This window comes from Mastacembelus armatus, unplaced genomic scaffold (genome assembly GCF_900324485.2).
Source record: "Mastacembelus armatus unplaced genomic scaffold, fMasArm1.2, whole genome shotgun sequence".
Lineage (NCBI taxonomy): Eukaryota > Metazoa > Chordata > Actinopteri > Synbranchiformes > Mastacembelidae > Mastacembelus > Mastacembelus armatus.
The window spans coordinates 1-21,270 of NW_022872894.1; the positions used below are offsets into that span (position 1 = coordinate 1).

A 21,270-nucleotide genomic window follows, 5' to 3' on the forward strand; every position below is an offset into this window, starting at 1 on the left:
TTTTGCAACTGGGTCTTTCTGTGTGGAGTTTGTATGTTCTCCCTGTGCTTGCGTGGGTTTTCTCCAGGTTCTCCAGTTTCCTCCCACAGTCCAAAAACATGTATGTCAGGTTGATTTATAACTCAACTAAACTGCCCATAGGAGTGAGTGTGAGTGTGTGAGGTTGTGTTTCTTTGTGTGGCCCTGTGATGGACTGGTGACCTGTCCAGGGTCTTTCACCCAAAGAGAGCTGGGATAGGTTCCAGCAGATCCCTGTGACTCTGGTAAGAAATAAGCAGGTATAGATAATGGATGGATGGATGGATTTCAACACTTTCAGCCACATCTGTCTGTCTAAGGACTGACCTGTTAGCCAGTAAAATGACATACCTCTACTTTGTCCTGCTTAGTGATGAACTCATCCAGAGGCACATACTGGTTTTCCAGAGTGTCCATAGCACTCTGGCAGGCATGGTCTTTGATAGCATCTCAAAGATGTTCCCTAGCTGTTCTTGGTGGCTTTCCTTCAGCTCTTCTATCTGTCTAAACATTTACAGCCCATTTATTCAACAGATTTGGTTTTAAACCCTCTGACGCATAGTGGTCACTACAGTGGACAGCTATTTAAAAGTAATTTTCTTCTAAATGCAGTGGTTTCTAAGGTGGAGCTGCATATCAGCCTCTAGAGTGTTATTTTAAAAATAAGCGTTCAGAGATACAAGGACTAATATGTCAGTTCTTGTTGCGGAAAATGCTATTATAATGGCATGATATTACCAATCCTGCATCCTTAAAGAACTATGGAGACACTGTGAGTGTCATTTGTTTTCTTATTCAGGCCTAAACATAGACAATACAATGTTAAAATTCATGGACATATATATTGAAATGTTTCTTTGAATCATAAAAAGAAATAATTGTTCATGGATTTACCATAAAAACACAATTTAATTTTTTATTTTACATTAAGTTCATATCATATCTGTAACTTTCTGAAAAAATCTGATTTTTGAAAAACTTTTAAATTTATTGTTTTCATGACCTAAGAAGAATAAAAACACTTAGGAAAAAAAGTCTTGACTCAGACTGTCATAATTCATGCATCAGAGGGCTAAACAACAGCTGACTTTGGTAGGTTGAAGCTGAAATCACCACTGATGGTGGATGCATAGTTGAAAAGTCCCCTATTATGCAAATTTGACTTTCTGGTCATTTTGGTACACTTACTGTATATGGCTGTCTGGTGTATGTAGAGATACACAAAGCAGGTAGAGGCGCCTCCTTTTTTTTTTCCTTTTCTCTGTTTTGTTGAAGAGAAGTCGTGAAACAATAGGTTTTCCACTTCCTTTTCTTGTATACAAGAGGCAAGCCCCTCCTCTGGCTCTGCCCAAAAACAGCCCATGGAAAAGTTCAGCAAAACTCTGCTGTCCTCCATTATTGGACACTGGCTCTGGCACAGAGAGGATTGACACAGCAGGAGACAAGCTGAGCACAAAAGCTGCTCTGGTGTTGACTGTAACAACAGGAGTCTGTTCTCACTACTATCAGCACAAGACAACGAGGTACAGTGGATACTTTCATTTACTGTGGTGAGTTTCTATAGTTTTACTTTGTTTTATATATAACATGGACGTGTTGATGCTGGCCACTGATGTATTTCAAACAGGAAACATGGGATTAGTGATTTGTTAAAAAGCACAAAGAAAACGAGGTCAGAGGAGTAACACTCACTGAAGGTGACTTTGGCTTCGTCCTCTACACATAACTCTCATCAGCTGCTCTCTGTGCTCTTCAGAGAGTGTACCAGCTACTATGTACGAGAATCCACGGGTTATCACTATCGATGGTTATTACCAGCCATTCCAGAAACTGGGTACTCACTTCCCTGTCATTCCTCACAGCAGGCTGACCAGTTTACTCTGCTTGTAGTGGTCTACTACATCCCCCTCTGGCCCTGGATGGTGATGGGCTCCACAGGTGTCCTCCTCCTGAGGTCTATGATGAGCTCCTTCATCCACGTTCAGGAGCAGGTGGTTAGGCTGAGGCCACTCCACAAAGTCTCTGGCCATTGTCATGCACCCCCACTCCCTTCAGGTCCACCAACATGAGCTTCTCTGAGGAGGCTGAGCAAGGCATAGATGGAAGCACAGCTCACACTGTGCAGTTTTTCAGACAGTAGCCACCAACCACGTTTGTGAGGACAGTAAGTGCAGATTGTATTGATGCAAGGTTCCAGCTTAGGCTTTAGTAATTCAGCACATCAAATGAAGCTGCAAAGAGGTTGGTTGACAGCTACCTTTGGTAGGCTCAGGCTCAGAGTTTTCTCAGACTGACATGCAACAGTCAGTGCATAAACTATGTTTCTGCCTGGTTTTGAAACAGGGCCCTTTCACGTGTGAGGCGAACGTGATGATCACTACACTACAGAAACTGACACAAGAGGCTTATTAGCACTGCCTTTTTCAAGCTAAGGCGCAATAGAGAAAATGCCTACAGAACCTGGTATTAGTCTGGATTAGTCTTGAATCTCTTCAGTAGAGATCAGTTTCCAAGAGGTGGGACAATGGTTGCAGAATAAACCAATCAGAAACAAACAATATGACGTGTGCAGTAGCCTAGAGATGCTTGTGAATGACTGTTATTGTTTTTGTTGTAAAAACATGAGAATACACAGTGTTATCACCAGTTCTGTGCATATTTTTGAATGGAGTAAACAGCAATAGCCAGTTGTAGAAAGCTTTGCTGAGTTAGGAATGTCATTGAGCAAAGTTACGAACAAGTCAGTGCATATGGGCAAGATTTGTTTAAATCTGGTTGGATGATGGATTGTAGAGCCCACCCCATTGCAGATAAGCAGCTGTGATTGGCCTGGCTCTTTTGAAGCTGCAGGAAAAGACTTCCTATGGCAGGGGTTCCAGAACCACATTCTTTTGTTAAGTAAGGATTAGATCGGACTGGCCAGGCTAGCAATCACCAGTGCTGTTGTTTATATTTCAGCATGTGTATTTGTTGTGGTTTTTTGTATTCAGAGTGTCATCTTTAAAATCATAAGCAAGGCACATTGGCCTCACACGTGAAAAGGTCCCTGGTTCAAGTCCAGGTAGAAGCAGAGGTTCAACTCTTCTCTGACTAACAATTGTGGTCAAGCTCTTCTACATTATGAAATGGACCAGATCAGCCTGTACTTTCTCCTATTACGCCCCTGAAGTCACATCACCTCTTCTCAACATATGGAGCTCTACTGTAGAATCACCACCACCCAACGTGGGGCTCAAACCTAACCCTAATCCTGAGATTAAGAATAGAGTTATTATTGAGGCACTGCTGGGTGCTTTAACAAACTAAACCACAGCACCACCTGTAGTTACTCTTAAAAAATATCTCCCCTTATTCCACATTGTCTGAATTTTTCCAGAGACACTGGAACATGCAAGAACCTGTCTCCTCTCTCCATTCTCCTGTTTCATAAAGGATTCATATTCGTCAGTTCCTGTTCAGTGAACTAAATTCTCCAGCAAAAGTCCATCTCTAAAAATTTGTTCCAAAATAAAAAAGCTATAAAATGATGTAGTGTCAGTGCCATTGATTGAAGAGTGACAAAGTACAACAACAGCTAATTTCTGGAAGTCTCATTGAGTTGAAATACTTCATAGACATAACAGCCGATGAATGTCCTTCTGTTCTGTGAGAGAACTTACCTATTAAATAGGCTGCATTGCTTATGTTAGTTAGTCCACTTTAAGGTGCTGATTTTAACACATTACCAGTTACAGATCAAATATAAAACCTTTCCTTCTCAACCTGTGTTGTGAGCTCATCTCTCTTTTGCTGCCCCGTCTGAGCATTTCAAATACTGATTATTACAAACTTAGATGAAAATAAAACATCTACCCTTTTTCTACAGTGATGATTGTAATGTATACAGAGTATAATGCATACAGTACAGCAATATGTGGGATGACAATTTCAACTTCTCTACGTCCACTGGTAGGAGGTTTTTGCCCACTACTCGTCAGTGTACCTTGAATTTGTGGAGGCAGTCAGGCTCTACTGCACATTTGAGGAGGTATGGGCCCCCAGAGGCTGTATGAGTCTGAGGACCCTCAAACAATGCAGCTTGTATGCCCCAGTCAGACACAAACCACCAGGTGGGCCTCGAACCCACAGTCCCTGGCTTAGGAGGCCAGTGCCTTATCCATTAGGCCACTGGGGCTTCAGAAGCTCAGTGAACCAACAGTCTTGGTATCCATAAAATTCCATTAAAACGCAACACATGAAATGAGATGGAGCTCTAATAGACTGGAAATCCATCCAGGGTGTACCCCACCGCTCGCTCAGTGTCAGCTGGGACTGGATTCAGAACTCTGCTACTCTTGATAAGAATAAACACTGTAGATGATGGATGTATTTTCTTTTTTTATTATCAGCTTAGTTACTGGGATTAAAAATATAAAATAAAATCAGAAAGCTGATTTCAAATGGATTTCACCCAACACTGCTAAGAAAAGTCAGAATTCAGAGTGTAAATAAAGTGTAAATCCATGTAAAGGACACAGGACACTCATTGAAGACAGTCATGTGCATATTTTGGACAGAGAAGACAGATGGTTTGAGAGAGGAATCAGAGAAGCCATACATCTTCAGGTAGAAAAACCCTCCCTGAACAGGGGTGGAGGGCTCAGACATAACTTATATTCAATATACCAGGCTGCCCTTTCATGTATTCCCAGGAAATTAAGTAACACTTCACATATCCTCCAGGGAGGACACACACACATACCCAGTTTATGGATCAAAGGGTTTCGAAGACTCAACCATTAGACCCTAATGAACTTCACCTGGGCTCACTTCTATTGTTTACCTAACGAGTCCAGTTCAGGGTGTATAGACCAAAGTTAGTAAATCCCAGGCAGGGTATAGACTATACAGATTGCCAGCCTATTAGAACTCGTACTGATGGTGTTGCTTTGTAATGGAACTATCTGGATACCAAGAAAATTGGTCACCAAGAAACTGAAATCCTGGTGGCCTAATGGATAACAATATATAAAACAATAGAAAGTCACTTTGAACAGACATGGTGAAAGTTTAGTCTCTGAAACTGGCTGGGTAAAGGCACAGACCTACTCCATCCATCCATTTTCTATACCCGCTTTTCCTGGCTCAGGGTGACAGGGATCTGCTGGAGCCTATCCCAGCTCTCTCTCGGGTGGAAGGCAGGGGTACACCCTGGACAGGTCACCAGTCCATCACAGGGCCACATAGAGACACACAAAGACAGACAACCTCACACACTCACACTCCTACAGGCAATTTTAGAGTCACCAATCAACCTAACATGCATGTTTCTGGACCGAAGTACCCAGAGTAAACCCACACAAGCACAGGGAGAACTCCACACAGAAAGGCCAGGATGCAAACCCACGACCTTCTTGCTGAGATGCAACAGTACTAACCACTCAGCCACCATGCTGCCCAGACCTACTCCTAAGAAGTTTTTTTTTTAATTATTATTATTTGGGCAGTTTGTGCCTTTATGTCTTATAGGACAGAGAAAGAGACAGGAAATGTGGAAAGGAGAGCAAGGGAATATATGCTGTTCAAGATGACAAGTCCAGGAGTGGGACCAGCATCACCATGTTCGTGGTCAGGCTCACTAACCACTAAACCATGCACTGCCTTCTCTAAGCTGGTTTATTGAGTAAAATCAGGAAAACACACCTGGAAATAGTATGTAAAGTGTGCTCTGTTTTGTAGTTTAGATGTTTCCAGATTTGATCTAAAACCACAATGATTGGATCATACACAAATCCTCAAGATCAGTCCTCCTGTCTTTATTATGAAGGTGTTTCTGTCAGTTAATTGCTAGACAATGACCTGTTGATCACTGAGATAAAAGGATGAACCTCCTTTGTTACTGTTTGCAGTGGGCCCAGTGCTCTGGGTCCTTGTTTACCTGAGCAATTGACATTTTAAAGAAAAACAGACTTGGACTCAATGTTTATTTATGTTTTTTTTTTTTTTTTTTTTTTTAAATCAATCCCTCCCCTGCTATTGTCCTAGACAGGTTCTTCCAAAATTAGGATGATATTTTTTACTGTTTCTCCTTACTGCTTATCCTGTTGATTATTTTACAATGTACACACATGATGTTATGATGATGCAATTGTTGTCCTGGTAACACATCTGCAATCTCAAACCAGCTCAGCAGCAGGTTTATTCTCAGGTTCAGTCATTGTAAACAGGATAATCGTCCGGGTCGGTTTTCCTTCCTTCCTGTTTCTTTGGTGTCCTGATTTTTTTTCTTTTTTTTTTTTTCTTCTTCTTCTTCTTCTCAGATATAACTGATGTTTCTGATGAACAGCATTTTGATTCCTCTGTATGTCCTGCAACTGTAACATCAACAAGGACGAGTTCTGTCATGTGACACTAAGCAGAACAAGAAACAGTTTCACAGTTATGTCTAACTGTATTGTCTTTCACTGATATTCACTTTTCACAGACTTCACTATGAGAACAAATAACTGGCAGTGGTGTGATTTGAACCCACACCTCAACTGAGACTGAAGCCTTAAAAAAGAAGTATAGTGTCCGGTGTGGCTGCCATCGACTCCTATGGGAGGAGGAGTTAGAGTCCCTGGTGGGATAGGGTCCACCTAAATTCTTAAGAAGGACCGTAAGGTTGGAGTCCATTCCTGTAGACGTACAGGACAAAGTCCCGAGGAAGGGTGCCTCTGGGAGTGTTGGTTCGCCCCTAGAGACAGACATGAATAGAGTAGTGGAGAAACTCCCACACACTGCAGAGGGAGGAGGTAAGTGGTTAAATAAATTTGAGCAGCTCACGCAGGGACAAAAGGTGGCCTTAGGCGACTGGAGAGCGCTGATGGAAAGGTAAGGAGGTAAGTGGTTAAATAAATTTGAGCAGCTCACGCAGGGACAAAAGGTGGCCTTAGGCGACTGGAGAGCGCTGATGGAAAGGTAAGGAGGTAAGTGGTTAAATAAATTTGAGCAGCTCACGCAGGGACAAAAGGTGGCCTTAGGCGACTGGAGAGCGCTGATGGGAGAGATACTCTCGGTTTGGGACGTATATCAAATTGAAGAAAGTGCTAGATGCACACAGCTGCCAGATCACACCCCATTCACTGAGCTTGCCACTCCAATTGGGAAAGCAATATGTGCAAAGTTCCCGGCCCCGGCTGGGGCCGCACACCTCTTCACATTTGCCCCTAAGGCCGGAGAGAGGCCAGCCTCTCGGTGTAAGGAGGAATGGACTAACTCCGCCAGAGTCCATCCCCACTCAGATAAGATGCAGGAGGAACTCTTCCGGAAGGCTGTGATGGGAGGGGCCCCCAAGTCCGTGAGGGACAGCATGGCTGGTAATCCTGATATACCAGGGAGTGACTCAGCTGTATGGGAGAGGCACTTCCTCCATCACCTGCAAAGCGCACAGGATAAGGAGGAGCAAGAGAATTTAACGGTTGAGGACCTTTAAAAGTAACTTTTAAAGCTACAGCTGGGAAAAGCCAGGCAGGAGGTTAATCAGGAGAAACAGAAAGACAAAAAGACCAAGCAGTCAGTACAACAACCTGCTCTAAAGGCCAGTGACAATCCTGACCTGTTCCCAGTGCTTCCTTGGGTTCCCTCACCACACCACCACCGGCTGTGGCCAACCAGAACACCTGGTCAGAGAGTGTCCCATGTACTATCAACGCCCTCCGACAATATCCCCTCTTCCAAAAGGAGGAGAACCTGTACTGACGAGGCCCACAGAGAGGACCTGACATTGGGAGGGCAGACCCAATGATCACAATCCAGGTCAAAAACAAACAGCTGCCCTTTTTGGTGGACACAGGGGCCACCTACTCCACCTTAACCACGACGGTGGAGGCTACGGATATGTCATCACAAGCTGTTGAGCTAGTAGGTTTCTCTGGGATAACAACAAAACTACCACTCACCGATCCACTTCGTGTTAACACAGACTCTAACATATCAGTTCGTCTGTTCTGAGCACTCCCTTACTAACCTGCTGGGAAGAGACTTACTTATTAAAGTGGGAGCATCAGACCTGTGCTCCCAGGAGGGAGTGATATTGACCTTTCCTAATGGTGATTCGCATAACTACTTTGTGAACGGACAGATGAGTGATGGACAGTGGCTACTAGCGGAAAACAGGACCACACAGGCACCGCACCCTGGGGCGGATATATATTGGGGTTTACTACTACCTGAAACTCCCAAAGGGGGTGGACTATTCTCCCTGTTCTCATCCTAGAACCCCTGGATCTCTCTGATCGCACCCTAAACAGTGTCCTGTTTCAGAAACAAAGGGGGAGTAGGAAAGTACTTATGTACAGCAATATTTTGCTTGACAACATGGAAAAACGACATCCACTGTGCAGCAGGAGTGGCAAAGGTCATCCAAAAAACTGTACACATCGTAATGGGACATGCGCTCACCATCTTAACGACACAGTGTGGACTCATTCATTAATTCGGCCGCCTTCACTATGACGTCTTTGAGACAGAGTAGGATAGCGAAAATTTTAGTCAGCCCACACATAACATACACATACGAAGGCATCAACATGGCAGAGCAGATGATGGAGGGTGAGCCACACAGGTGTGAGGAGAGGATAAGTATGGACACTAAGACCAGGCCAGATCTTAGCAGTATAGAGCTAGAGGGGGAAGCAGAGACAGTGTTTACAGATGGATGCTATTACAGGCATCCCACCAAGGGACTGAAAGCAGGATATGCAGTGATCAGGGAAACAGAAGAGAGATTTGAGGTGCTTAAAGGCAGAAAGGCTTAGGAAGAAACCATCGGCTCAGTTAGCTGAGCTACAAGCAGTGATAGAAGCACTTAAATGGGGAAAAGGGAAAAGAATTAACATCTACACAGACTCAGCCTATGTGGTAGGAGCAGCTCAGACAGAACTTAGGCAGTGGGTCTGCGCAGGATTTCAGACAGCTTCCCAACAGCCCATCAAAGATGAGGAAGAAATGAGAGAACTGGCAGAAGTGCTGAAGGGATCACAAGCGGTGGCCATCATCAAATGTATAGGACATGACATGACAGGGCTGAGACTAGAGTGGCTCTGGGGAATCAAAGAGCAGATGACGAGGCTAAAAGAGTGGCAGGCTATCAGGCACACATGATGGTCCTCACTTCAGGGATGGGGGTAACGGAGATCCTACCCCCACTTACAAGTAATAAGAATAAGAATAAGAAAACCTTTATTTGTCCCACAATGGGAAATTGTATTGTTGCAACAGTAAGTACAGTACACAGCAGAGAGCCAGAAGTAGCAAGATGTGAGATAAATCGGAAATTAAAATATTAAAAGAAGTACTAAGTGGAATAGAACTATAAATCTGAAAAGACTATAAGTATATACAATATGTGCCTTGATTGAAGAAGCAAAACAGAAAGTCTCCCCACTTGAAAAATCTGTGTGGAAACAAAGGGGAGCAACAGAAAAAAAAGGTACGAAGGTACTTTTCCCATTAACACAGGACCAGGAGATGAAGTAATTATTGATTTCACAGATATGGGAGAACGAGTGGAAGGTAAGAGATATCTGTTGTTCCTGGTGGATGCATACACAGGCTGGCCAGAGACATGGCCAGCAAAGAGTGGAGACAGCAAAACTGTCATAAAATGTTTGACTAACCATTACATTCCACAGCATGGGTTTCCCAGAAAGGTCAGGTCTGACAATGGAACCCACTTCAAAAATGAGGACCTGAGAAGAGTAGAAGCAATTCTAGCTAGGGTTAAAGCATGCATTTGGTACTGTATATCATTCACAATCTCAGGGAAAAGTGGAGCACATGTACAAAAATCTGAAAACCAAATTGGCTAAGATCTGTGCACAGATGAAACTCAATTGGATACAAGCGCTTCCTATAACTCTATTAGGCATAAGGGGGGCTGGGGCTAAATCGGGTTACAGGGTTCACGCCATATGAATTGTTGACAGGGCACCAGCACCAGCACCGGACTCTGGACTAATGTTTGAGGAGCCTCCTAGGAGGGGCTATAAGCCGTATTATGACCAACTAAAGGCTCTTGTCTCAGCTTTTTCCACACAGATCACAGAAGCAACAAAGGGACCAGGAGGACCAGGGACAGGACCCCACACAGCTGAGTGGGTGTTGCTGAAGACCATCAAACGCAAGTGGAAGAAATCTTGAAATCAATTCATGTTCTGTGTTTGAGTCTAATGCAACCACAGGAGGGCACAATCCAGTGTCTTCATGTGCCTCAGTAAATGCAGAGGGTTGTGTCAGAAAGGGCATCCGACGTAAAATCTTAGCCAAATGAAACATGCGAATCACAGATATGACTTCCATACGGGAGGAAGACCAAAGAGGAGGTTCTTGGATGTAGTGAAGGAGGACATGAGGATAGTTGGTGTGGGTGAGGAGGATACAGAGGATAGGGTTAAATGGAGGCAGATGATTCGCTGTGGCGACCCCTGAAGGGAGCAGCCAAAAGGAGAAGAAGAAGAAGTTCTGTGTTTGAGTCTGCGGTCTAAATAGCAGTTTAGGAGGAAGCTGTAAGTATCTACAGAGACCAACTGAGATTAGTGTGAGACAACCAGCACAGCCATGGGTTACTTGTCTGACCTCGGTTTTACTGAGGCTCAGTCCGTTGTGCTGCCGGCTAGTCAAACTGCAGTCTGCCAGCAGGTTTCCAGGAGAGACATAGGCGTTCTATACAAAGAATTAGTCTGGAATATCTTCAGTTGAGATCAATTACATGGGGGTGGCAATGGACACAGAATAAACGAATGATAGAAACAAACGATATGACGTGTACACTATCAAATGCAAGACACAGAGATTGTGTCAGAGCTACCTTTGGTAAGCTCAGGCTGAGTTTTCCATAAGTGAGATGCAACAGTCAAGGCAAGAGCTCTGTTTTTGCCTGGTTTCCAACCAGGGACCTTTCATGTGTGAGGCGAATGTGATGATCATTACACTACAGAAACTGACACAACCTTTAGACTTAGAACATGGCACTGGGAAATGCAACATTATACACTAAGCCCATAAGACACTTTATTTGGAGAATCTAAACTCAAATGATCCAACTGTGTGTCATCTTTAGGAAATCATAAAGGAGCCCTGAGAGATTTCTTGAAAACATACAGTTGTGTTCCTGTAGTGTAGATGTTAACATGTTTGCCTTACACACAGAAGGCCCCTGCACCAGCCTTGAAAGTTGGAAAAGTACTACAACATGGTGAGCAAGAGAGCAGTTTGTCAAGTGTCCTTCCTGGATCAAACATCTCCATGTCACTGAATTAGTCTGGAATCTCTTCAGCAGAGATTGAGATTTTCAAGGGGCCATGAGTCGTGATGATAGGCTAGTGAGTGATATGTCATCATTCAAAATTTGTGCATTTCAGTTCTAGCAGCAGTCAGGATAGCCGAGCGGTCTAAGGTGCTGTGTTCAGGTTGCAGCCTCCACTGGAGGTGTGGGTTCAAATCCCAGTCTTGACAAGTTAGAACTGCTTTGATATTTCTCAAACAACAACTTTGTGCATCACTGCTTCAAACTATCTTATTAAGGATATTTGAACATAGTGCACATATTGGTGACCCACCTCATGCCCGTCTCTCATGAAATGGCAACATTCTCACTGTGTCCTGGGTACTTACCACTACCAGCTACCAAGAGGAGACGCCCAAACATACCCAAATGAAAGTAATGACAAGTGGAATCATATGCAATATTAACCCTATTACACTGAGTCACATGTGACCACTTTAATGTTTTGTATCAATACTAACTCAACAGCTACTTCCTGCAGATAGTAGACCTTGGAATTATTTTGACCAGGACATGTCCTTTAACTCACACATAAAACAAATCTCTAGAACTGCATTCTTTCACCTGCACAACATTTCCAAAATTAGGAACATCCTGTCTCAAAATGATGCAGTAACTAGTCCATGCATTTGTTACCTCAAGGCTAGATTACTGTAACTCAATATCTGGATGTCCCAATATCTCCATAAAAAGCCTCCAGTTAATCCAGAATGCCACAGCCAGAGTCCTGACAGGAACTAGCAAGAGAGATCATATTCTCCTATATTGGCTTCTCTTCATTGGCTCCCTGTAAAAAACAGAATAGAATTTAAAATCCTTCTTCTCACATACAAATCCCTTCATAATCAAGCTCCTTCATATCTTAAAGACCTCATAGTACCATATTATCCTAATAGACCACTTCGCTCCCAGAGTGCAGGTCTACTTGTGGTTCCCAGAGTTTCCAAAAGCAGAATGGGAGGCAGAGCCTTTAGCTATCAAGCTCCTCTCCTGTGGAATCAGCTCCCAGTCTGGGTTCAGGAGGCAGACACTCTCTGTACTTTTAAGGCTAGACTTAAAACCTTCCTCTTTGACAAAGCATATAGTTAGGGCTGGCTTCAGGCAACCCTGAACCATCCCTTAGTTATGCTGCTATAGGCCTAGACTGCCCGAGGACCAGTGGTGCACTGAGCTCCCCTACCCTGAGCTCCCCTACCTTAACCCTCCTCTTCCTTCTCTTCCTCTCCTCCCCCCTCACATGTACATTGCACCACTGAATGTCACTAACCTTGTGCTCTCTCTCTGCCCTAGTTTGTGCTCTCTCCCTCTCTCTCTGGTCTCTCTGTACCTTCTGCAGGTGTCCCTGATCCTGGAGCTGTATATTGCTGATGTGCAGTTACTGGCCCAACCAAAGGAATTGTTGGGTTTTTTGTTTTGTAAAGTGTCTTGAGATGATTTTTATTGTGATTTGGTTTTATACAAATAAAACTTGAATTGAATAGAATTTAATTGAATTATACTAACGACGACTGCAGGGTCCTGTTTGTTCGCCATGTTGATAGACATGTGATGCTCTTCTGACATTCAGTGCTTTACACTCTATAGCTCTAAGGAGCTGCATTAAGGTGGTAGTCTCCACATGTCAGTCCTGTGGTACTGTTGTGTTGTCTCTCAACAGACAACTTTGTGTTTCAGTTTGATTTTGCTACTCTTGCTCCTGACCGTCTCATTAAGGATATTTGAACAAAGTGCAGATATTGGTGACCCACCTTGTGACCATCTCTCATGAACTGTCAATGTGCTCACTGTGCCCTGGGCACTTAAGACTACCAGCTACAGAGGTGACGCCCAAACATACCCAAATGAAAGTAATGACAATAGAAATCACAAACTTTCAACTCTGTCCATGGTGTATATGCTAATTTTCTAATACTCATGAGGGATTCTTAATGACACTGTAATGTTAATGGTCACAAGGAGTGGCAGTGTTATCTTACACAGCAGTGTTTAAGCTGTAGACATTGTTAACCACTGCCATGATGTTATTTTAACTGCAGCCTCAGTCTATTTACTGTAACGTCATAATGCTGCTAAGTTATGCTGTTAAATTATATTCTCATGTTGTTTCAAGTCACATTGGGAATGAGATTTGTGTTGTATTGTCTAGTGCACCTGTTGTTACACAAGGTCTAACCTTAACTACAGTGTGTTTACTTCCTTCTAATACTCTAAATGTGATTGAACTGAATCTAGTTGTGTTAAACAGCTGTACAGCTTTATGTCCCACACTGAGATGACATTTGTCACAACATGCTGATTTTCCAAAGTCCACTGGTGCATTTGTGTGTTAACAGAAATATCACAGAGACCATGTTGTCAAAAACCAGCATCCATAATCAAACTAGGCAGTTGGAAGTCAAGCTTTTGTACCAGTTATTTTATTCAGCCTGGAAACAGACCAGCACCACAGAAAAATAAGTGTCATCCTCCTTGCTCAAATGCTCAGAGTCTGTTATCTGTCTATAAAGGACAGCACAGCAGGTGTTAAGACATAATGTTTTATGTCTGGAAATTCCACTTCCATCACTTTCAATTTGGAAACAATTCTGTAGTCCTTTATGATACAGTCACTCATCTATGTTTATTTAATGACACTGAAAGACCTTCTCCTATTATCCCCCTGAAGTCACATCACCAAGTGATGTGTAGTTTATTTGTAGGTTTTAAAAAATACAAAGTATGTCATAAAAACAGGTGTCTCACAGTGCTGCTTGCAGTTGTACACTTTGTATTCCATATTATTTATTCTTTGTTTCTGATTGGTTTATTCTGCAACCACTGGCCCACCTCTTGGAAACTGATCTCTACTGAAGAGATTCCAGACTAATCTTTTGTATAGAAAAGAAAAAGTGTTAGTATGGTGGGCCAGGATAGGTCACACCCACACTAAATTGCAAAAATCAAAGCATTTACTTTCTATCTAGTACAAACCAGTCGGTAGGTGTCAGTTAGCATCAAGAAATGCTGCATTCATCACAAGGTCTGTGGCCCACAGCCATGCCGTCCTACAAGAGCCTTGTCCTGTCTGAGTTTAGTAGCTAAACAGGGCCCGACTTGGTCAGTATTTTGAAGGGAGACTGCCCAGCAGTACCAGTTTCTCTATTGTGCTTTAGTGTGAAAAAGGCAGTGCTAATACATACCTTGTGTCAGTTTCTGTAGTGTTGTGGTCATCACACGCGAAAACGTCCCTGGTTCAAAACCAGGCAGAAACATAGTTTATGACTGAATGTTGCATGTCAGTGCTGAGCTTACCAAAGATAGCCTTGACCTCTTTGTAGCTCTGATATGCTGAGTTACTAAAGGCTTAGCTGGAACCCTGCATCATTAGAGCCTGCACTCACTGTCCTCACGAATGTGATTGATGCCTACTGGGCAGTGTGAGCTGTGCTTCCATCTATCCCTGCTCAGCCTCCTCAGAGAGGCTCATGTCAGTGAAAGAAGTCATACTGAAGGACACTGATCAGAGACTTTGTGGAGTGGTCTCAGCCTAACCACCTGCTCATGAATATGGTTGAAGGAGCTCATCATAGACCTCAGGAGGAGGACACCTGTGGAGCCCATCACCATCCAGGGCCAGAGGGGGATGTAGTAGACCACTACAAGCAGAGTAAACTGGTCAGCCTGCTGTGAGGAATGACAGGGAAGTGAGTACCCAGTTTCTGGAATGGCTGGTAATAACCATCGATAGTGATAACCCGTGGATTCTCGTACATAGTAGCTGGTACACTCTCTGAAGAGCACAGAGAGCAGCTGATGAGAGTTATGTGTAGAGGACGAAGCCAAAGTCACCTTCAGTGAGTGTTACTCCTCTGACCTCGTTTTCTTTGTGCTTTTTAACAAATCACTAATCCCATGTTTCCTGTTTGAAATTTTCAATGTGCTGCTACTTTTGACATAGGCCACTTAGCTCAGATGGTTAGCGAGTGGTGCTAATAGTACCTAGGTCATGGGTTCAAGCCCCTTACCAGCCAAACATTTATTAACCTTAAACTTTGTGCATTACTCATCCTTATTAAAAAAAAAAATGCAGAGATTTCACACTGAAGATCATGATTTCTCCCTGAGCATAAATGTTCTGGGTATTTCGGTTTTCTCCTATTGTCCAAAACATGTATGTCACGTTGATTGGTGACTCTAAATTGCCCATAGGAGTGTGAGTTTCTTGCTGTTTATGTGGCCCTGCAATGGAGTGCTGGCCTGTCCAGGGTGTACCCCTGCCTTTATCCCAAAGAGAGCTGGGATAAGCTCCAGAAGATCCCTGTGACCCTAGTTAGGAATATGCGGATATAGATAATAGATGGATGACTGCTCTACTGACTGACCTGTGGGAAACATTTCTTTTTATGCTGATATCATCTGCACACTGAACAATTAATTTTAGCTCTTGAGCCTAGAAAGTTTAGAAGGACTGTCTCTGTTTCCTTCCTATCTCCTTGCACCATTCTCCTGTTTCATAAAGGATTCATGTTTATCAGCTCCTGTTCACTAAACTAAATTCTCCAGTAAAAGTCGATCTCTAAAAATCTGTTCCAAAATAAAAAGGTACAAAATGATGTAGTGTCTTTGCCATTGATTCAGTCACCAGTCAGTCATGAACTATTCTGAGACAAATCTATGTCAAACAGGAAATACTGGGATTTAGATTTTATGCAGGACATACAATTAATCACAGTTATAGGACAGAGCTCAGTTTAACTTGAATTATGTTCATATGGTGGTTCCATGGTGACAGTAATAGTCAAACCACTATGTCTTTTGCTAATGTTCATAAATCATTTGAGATTGAGATTTGAGATTGAGATTATAAATGACTTTGAAATGAAATACAACTGCAAAAAAAAAAAAAAAAAGCCTAAAACAGAAACAAGAGGAAAACGGAGGAATTGTGATCTGTTATGTGAAGGATAATAAGTCAACACTTGGCTCATTTGTCCAGGGGTATGGATGTCGCTTTGGGTGTGAGGTCCAGGTTTCGATTCCCAGATGAGCCCAATGTTGGTGGGATTGTAGTAAACGTCTCTGTAAAAATCCTGGAATGTTTACATGTACAAAATATCTGCTTGTGCCCTTCACCATATTGTCTCTGTTACACAAAGCAGGACACACAACACATAGTAAGTTTTCATTCTAAATGATGTGATGTTTGGTAAGGTTTAGGTGATGAATTCAAAATCCACTGGGATCTCCCTGTGTGGTCCATCCACGTGTGAGGCGAACATGATAACCACTACACTACAGAAACACAGTTGTTGACTACATATATACTAAATATGGGAAGTTTCCTTTATAATTTCCTCAAACTAATGTGCACATTGGGAACACTTGATTTTAGCGTCTCCAATAGAAGTGTCTTATGGGCTCAGAGTACAGTGTTGCATTCCCCAGACTCATGTCTTCAGGTGAATGAAAAGGAAAGTCCTGATCATTAATTTTCTATGGGTTCATTCAAGGGAAATGAAAACTATAATGCTGCTCCTACACGTCTTTAACATTGTAAGAATTTACTAAATATACTCCGATAGTAAATATGAAATGAAAACTGTTATCAGAAGTTTCTGCAGTGTAGTTGTCATTACATTTGCCTCACCCACGAAAGGTTCCTGGTTAGAAACCAGTTAGATATATGGCTCTTTTGGTCACTGTTACATCTCAGTCTCAGAAAACTCAGCTTGAGCTTTGACCCAAACTCTTTGTAGCTCCATTTGATGTGTTGAATTACTGAAGACATTGCTGGAACGCTGAATAAATACTGGGGTGGTGGGTGGAGCTTAAGAAATAAAACCAGATCTCTTACAATGATTCCAGGACTGTCTCTGTGAAGCAAGTGATTAGAGACTTTGTTTACTACTTGAAACAATGGTGGTTTGAGCTCCACCAAAGCTGTCACACTTTGTCATGGCAGCATGTTTATCTATTCAGTTAGATTCAAAGCTTTACAGAAGAGGATTATGGGCACTACGATATTTCTTTCTGAGGAAAAAGTCACAATTCTGAGAAGAAAGTCAGATATGAGAAAAAAAAAACTGAATTTCGTGTTGGAAGTTGAAATTCTGAGAAGCAAACAGTACAATCATTCAAAATGACTGATACATACAATAATATTTATAATAAAACATACATTAAAATGTACAACACAATATGCAAACATTCAATAACAAACTGATTCATCATCTGAACTTATATGCACTGATATGTATTGTACATTGTTTAGACAGTCAGTGGGAAATCAAAAGGAGACTAGTGAAGAGGTTTGGCACAATAACTGTCCTGGGTGGGTTCTTGGAAACATTCCAACCTCATGAAGGTCAGCTGGAAGTTCTTCTGGGAATTCTGCACAGATCATCTACTTTCGACATCCTCAGTAATGTGACGAAGTGACCAATCGAATCACATCTTTGTCTTCAGAAACTGTAATTTGGTGTTCAAAAATTATATCATGTTAATTCAAAGAATTAACATCAATAAATTGAAAATTTAATTACAAATAAAAAAGTTTATTTTGGAAAGATTAACTTATGAAACCATCATGTGTGTTTCCTTTGGGAAAATACTGATGGATAATCATTGAGGTGAAACAGAGTAAATAACAGGAATTTATCAGGTCAAGGTCAGACACCTGGTGATGAAGGAAAAGATCTAGGACTCAGATTATATTGACAAGGACAAATATAAATGAAGATGGCGAAAGAGGACAGAGATTTTATTGTCCTCAGTAAACTGATAGAACTGATGTTTCTGATGAACAGTAGTTTGATTCCTATATATGTCCTGCACATGTAGTTGAATTAACAATAAATCTTTGAGTCTTTGAACGTTACAACAGGAAACACTTTCAACTATGATGTGGCATTTCTATCAACACTGGCAATTCTAATAAGACATATTTAGGAAAGAGAGAGGGCTTTGTGCACAGTAACTGTAACATCAACAAGGGCGAGTTCTGTCATGTGACACTAAGCAGAACAAGAAACAGTTTCACAGTTATGTCTAACTGTATTGTCTTTCACTGATATTCAAATCACAATGAGTTAAGGAGAAGCTCCTGAACTGAGAAAGGTTTTCACAGACTTCACTATGAGAACAAAGAACTGGCAGTGGTGGGATTCGAACCGACGCCTCAACTGAGACTGGAGCCTTAATCCAGCGCCTTGGACCGCTCGGCCACACTACCACACAAACACATATTAAGCCCTGCTGAGCTCATGGTTTTATCAACAGTTTACCTATGAAAGTTTACGTAGCAATAACGAAACCTGTCTTTAAACACAATGCATGTAAAGAGCCAACACAGGGAAAAATGACTGAAGGAATTTCACTGAATCCAACATGTGAACAATGGGTGTTACTGAACATGTCTCATCAGCAGCAAAGGGGAAGAATAGATTGGAAATTTGTGGCAGGTTGAAACAGCTGCTCAACCAAAACCTCCTGCAGAGCCATCACTGCTGAGCAAGAGAGGAATGAAACTGAAGGCAACAAAAGCTAAAGGACCAGATGACATCAACCCCAGGACACTCGAAGCCTGTGCTGGGCAGCTTGCAGGAAAACTCCAGCAACTCTTCAACCTCTCACTGAGGTTTGGACAGCAAAGAGACAAATCAGTGTTTGTGTGACTTTAAAATAGATTTTCTAATGTTGTGTGTTGTGATGAGAGGTGGTCTGGTGCCAGATAAGGTCCTTAAACCTGATCTGGGTTGGTAAATGTGAGTTTCTACAGTGAGTCTTCATGTTATCAGAGTAAACAAGGTTGACACTTCTCTTGCTGATGTAGAATGCTGATGTGGAACTGGATCCACTGGATCAGAGAAACTTCAGATCTATGTTAGCTGAAAGCCCTTCTCTGGTAAATTTGGCACATTAATGGTTAATGTACGTAAATACACAGTGATCACAACACAGTAATAAATACAGCGGCTGCAGTTGTTTTCAGGCTGGTACCAAACACTAACACAGACACAAACAGCTACAGTGACTAACTGTCTACAGCTAAAACACTACTGTGTAAGATAAGCACATAAAGCTGCCACTCCTTGTGACCATTAACATTACAGTGTCATTAAGAATCCTTCATGAGTATTACAAAATGTGAGTATAAACTATGGACAGAGATATGGGTATGTTTGGGCGACACCTCTGTGTGACTTCATAGGTTTGTAACAAATGAACCAGCTTACAGAATAAGAGTTTTGCGGCTTTACCTTATTTTCTTCACTGAATGAAATCCAAATGCGTATCTCAATTCAAACACAATGGACTTTTTGCTAGAAGATGGAGAAGCTAGACACAGATTGTAATTGTTTGAGGAAAGATGGAGAAATTTGGCAGGGATTGGCTGACAGTTTTGGAGAAAACAGAGAGGGGCGATGATGCTGGCTGATAATTTCTGAGAAGAAGGGAAAGGTAGAGCGCCAACTATCCATCCATATGCCCCTCTCAGTAGCTGGTAGTGGTTAGTGCCCAGGGCACAGTGAGAATGTTGCCATTTCATGGACATCACTGTTTAGGTTGTAGAGGCATTGGTGTTTCAATGGAAGGATTCTCACCTGCCATGTGGGAGGTCCGGGTTCGATTCCCGGTCAATGCAAAAAGCCCTTTAAATTGCCCCGTTGCAATGCTTAGTTGTTCAAATTTTCGAGGCTGCTGTGCAGGGGCCTTTGATGTTTGAAGCAAAGATGTAAACCTCTACAGTACAGGAGCACAGCTGTATGTTCTCAAGAAATCTCTCTGCTCTCCTTTATGATTGCCTAAAGATGACACACATTTGGATCATTTGAATTTAGCTTCTCCAAAGAAGTGCCCTATGGGCTTATTGTACAATGTTGTATTTTCCAGCACCATGTTCTCATGACAAAGGCTGTGTCAGTTTCTGTGGTGTAGTGGTCATCATGTTTGCCTAACATGTGAAAGGTCCAAGTAGAAGCAGTGATATTTTTATGGACTGTTGCATCTCAGTTGCAGAAAACTCATCCTGAGCTTACCAATGACAGCTGTGACCCATTATTGTATCACCTGCCAAGAGCTCCTGGCAGTGGGTGCAATGGTGCCAAGTGGCCGACGTTGATGAGAACCCAGCAACTACAGCAGCAGTAGAAGGTGGATGGAGGCTTACCACTCATAACATAAACACAAATATATAAGTTGCTGTGGAGTGTAAGTCACAGTTACGACTCTATGCCCAGTTGTTACTTGGACCTGGAGACATTACGACATTATTAATAAGCAAGTGGACTTGCTGTTCCTCCATCACTGCTTTGAACAGTTGAACAAATGTTTTTTTCTAGAAGATGGAGAAGCTAGACACAGGAAATACGTCTGCTCAAGGCATACAATCTCTCATACTACTTTTGAAAAGAGATATGAAATTCTAATATTTTGCTGTGGACAGTGGGAGAAAACCAAAATACCCAGACATTTACGCTAGGGCAAAACCATGATCTTTAGTATGAAAGCCCTGTATTTTTGGTTGTGGTTGTAATGAGTATGAGTGATGCATAAAGTTCAAAGTTAATAACTGCATGGCCAGTATGGGGCTTGAACCCATGACATTGGCGTTATTAGCACCACGCTCTAACCATCTGAGCTAACTGGCCTGTGTATGAACATGCAGCACATTGAAAATTTCAAACAGGAAACATGGGATTAGTGATTTGTTGAAAAGCACAGAGAAAACGAGGTCAGAGGAGTAACACTCACTGAAGAGGTGCCTTTGGCGTTTGTCCTCTACACATAACTCTCATCAGCTGCTCTCTGTGCTCTTCAGAGAGTGTACCAGCTACTATGTACTAGAATCCACGGGTTATCACCAGCCATTCCAGAAACTGGGTACTCACTTCCCTGTCATTTCTCACAGCAGGCTGACCAGTAGACCTCTGCTTGTAGTGGTCTACTACATCCCCTCTGGCCCTGGA

At 42.4% G+C, this 21,270-nt stretch overlaps 3 non-coding genes across 3 annotated transcripts; all 3 read right to left on the minus strand.

Annotated features, from left to right (window-relative positions):
• Window positions 1-2,337: 2,337 nt before the first annotated feature.
• On the minus strand, window positions 2,338-2,410 carry trnav-cac (transfer RNA valine (anticodon CAC)). The gene has a single exon. It is a non-coding gene; the product is annotated as a tRNA-Val (tRNA).
• A 16,041-nt stretch (window positions 2,411-18,451) lies between these two features.
• On the minus strand, window positions 18,452-18,533 carry trnal-aag (transfer RNA leucine (anticodon AAG)). The gene has a single exon. It is a non-coding gene; the product is annotated as a tRNA-Leu (tRNA).
• Window positions 18,534-20,878: 2,345 nt separating this feature from the next.
• On the minus strand, window positions 20,879-20,952 carry trnai-aau (transfer RNA isoleucine (anticodon AAU)). Its single transcript has one exon. It is a non-coding gene; the product is annotated as a tRNA-Ile (tRNA).
• Window positions 20,953-21,270: the final 318 nt, after the last annotated feature.